The sequence below is a fragment of the Tachypleus tridentatus genome, chromosome 13 (assembly GCF_004210375.1).
Source record: "Tachypleus tridentatus isolate NWPU-2018 chromosome 13, ASM421037v1, whole genome shotgun sequence".
Classification (NCBI taxonomy): domain Eukaryota; kingdom Metazoa; phylum Arthropoda; class Merostomata; order Xiphosura; family Limulidae; genus Tachypleus; species Tachypleus tridentatus.
Genome location: NC_134837.1, coordinates 262,253,953 through 262,256,401, shown reverse-complemented (window position 1 = coordinate 262,256,401; position 2,449 = coordinate 262,253,953). Strand labels below are relative to the sequence as shown.

Genomic DNA, 2,449 nt, shown 5'->3' with positions numbered 1-2,449 from the left:
TCATATAAATGTATGTGTGTGTATCAAGAATAATAAAGTTTTATTTAGTTCATCATCTTGATGAAGACGTTTCGCCGAACTGGTATAGGTGAAGTAGTTAGAGTGAAACGTGAAATGGAAACAAAGATCTAAGTTACATAATGAGGAAAACTTGGCTTATTTTCTTCATAATCACATTTATGCTTTATAGATTCACAATAATAACGGGGCCAAGTATTTCACTTCTTTTTAAATTTTCTCTTACTTAAATTTGTTACATAGATTCAGTATTTTCTTTATGTGATTTATTTAGTTTTTTATATAAAAGGAATGGATTGTAAATACTGTAGAATTTTGAATGAAGTGTGTGACAAGACGCTATCGAATCCAAATTGCGGAATGATAACTAATCTTCACATAAAGATTTAGGTGTTGTACGGACGTGACAATCAACTCCTCAGTATCGGTTGAAAGTTATTGTTCACTGGCTTCTTCATATTAGTAAATCAGTATAGAGTAAATAGAGTATAGTCAGTAAATCAAATATAGAGACAGCTGAAAATTTCACTTATAGGTTCGTAGTAAATACAATATTCTAACCAAAGGTTCATGACACTCTTACGAGTACAGAAGATGTTCTACGCCTAAATATGTATTTGTCTCTTTCAGGTCTCGAATTTGCGTTATTACTTTCATAACCAAATATCTTTACCACGAGATGCTACGAGAAACAAAATTTGAGGAATTATTGAGAATTACTTCGTCGAATTTTGGCCAGTTTTATTGGATTAGCCGCAAAGATATTTATCCGCAGGAAAAACACATTGACATACAAAACCCTTGGACATGCTCATTGTTAGTAATTATAGTTGGTCAATATGTGAGAAAAAAGCATAATATTGTACGAACAACATTCTCGTGTTGCAGCCACTTTATACTGCACTTAGTGCAATGACACCTTTTTTACATGTGCAAAACCGCGATATAGGCCAAAATTGTCTATATTGTCCATTTGAATATCTGGGTTTCGTTCATTTTTTTCAGCAAGGAAGTACGATTTTGGAAACAAAACATGTACTACTCTTGTGTAGGCCAAGATACATAGGCTTTGGTAGAAAGATATGTCCTTCCAGATCCTAAATATTGATATAGTTAGTTTAAAGGGTTTCAATTTGTCCATGTCAGTATTGTCTGGTGAAGACATGCTGTATGAGGCCACGAAAGTTTACTTTTTAATTGTTTAGTTTTGCGAGTATATATTTTCTCATCATTGTCTTTGTTATCGTCATGACGAATATTTGAAAGAATTTTCAGTAAATTATTTGGGAAAATTTATATGTGAGAAAAATGTCTATTTTTCTATTTTATTTTATCCCCATATTTTTGTGCGTGCAACGAGGACCTACTTTTGTATTATAAAGTTGGTTATATATAATTACCCTAAAAAACACCTAATCTGTTAACTGTCGTCAAGATTATGAAATAGTCACACGTAGTATACCGTTGACCTCATATTCTTCGTAATAGTATTTTAATATATTTCTCATGATAACCGTTTTCGTATTACTAAAAATTATGAGATAATAATATAAAAAATGAATTGTAAGGGAGTTATTTTGATACGTTTTAAGAAATATAACTTTTCTTTGCAACAGTTTCTTTCACAATATGGAAATTATTGCAGTGTGTATGAAGATTTTTTTAAGATCATGACGAGGTAATGTTATGAAAACACGTGCTACAAAACAATTTTTTATTCAGAATTGGAAAGAAGAATTTCGATTAAATATTTATCTTTCTTTATTCTGTACAATGAAATAAAAGCTAGAATTTATTGGATTGAGGTGTTATCTAATTTACAAAGTTCTTTATTTCTGTTTTATAATGTAAAAAGTGTTAATTTTGATAAATATTTTTCTTTGGCGAACACGAGCCAACAGGTGGATTTTTAAAGGTAAATAAATTGTGTAAGATAACATCACGTGATAATTTAGTCAAACCTTGATATTCGTTTTTAAACGACAAATGTTGTAAGAGATTACGTATCTGTAATGTCACCCTTAAGGTTTATTTTGGAAAAAGTAAACGTTTTTGCCGTGACCAGGATTCGAACCTGGGTTATTGCGGCCACAACGCAATGTCCTAACCACTAGACGATCACGGCAGGTGTGAATATGTTTTGCGTTTTCTTCTTTTTTCATAGAATTTGTAGCGAGGTAACACAAGCGACAACCACGATGCAAATGTGTTTCAGTCAAGACTAATGATTCAGAACAAATGTTTAATTTCATCACGTGTATTGTCTCAGTTTTACTGACGTTTGGAGGCTACTCTTATCTTGTTAATGGACTAATTTAAACCGTTCATTTCACACAAAAATCACCATATACATACCTGTTTTATATAATAACAAAATAAATTGTGAACCGATGGTTTAAGTATCGTTTGATTTTTGATATTTTAATTCTCC

At 31.2% G+C, this 2,449-nt stretch overlaps 1 non-coding gene across 1 annotated transcript; it reads right to left on the bottom strand.

Annotated features, from left to right (window-relative positions):
- Nucleotides 1–2,071: 2,071 nt before the first annotated feature.
- Nucleotides 2,072–2,143, bottom strand: TRNAH-GUG (transfer RNA histidin (anticodon GUG)). The gene has a single exon. It is a non-coding gene; the product is annotated as a tRNA-His (tRNA).
- Between the last annotated feature and the right edge of the window lie 306 nt (nucleotides 2,144–2,449).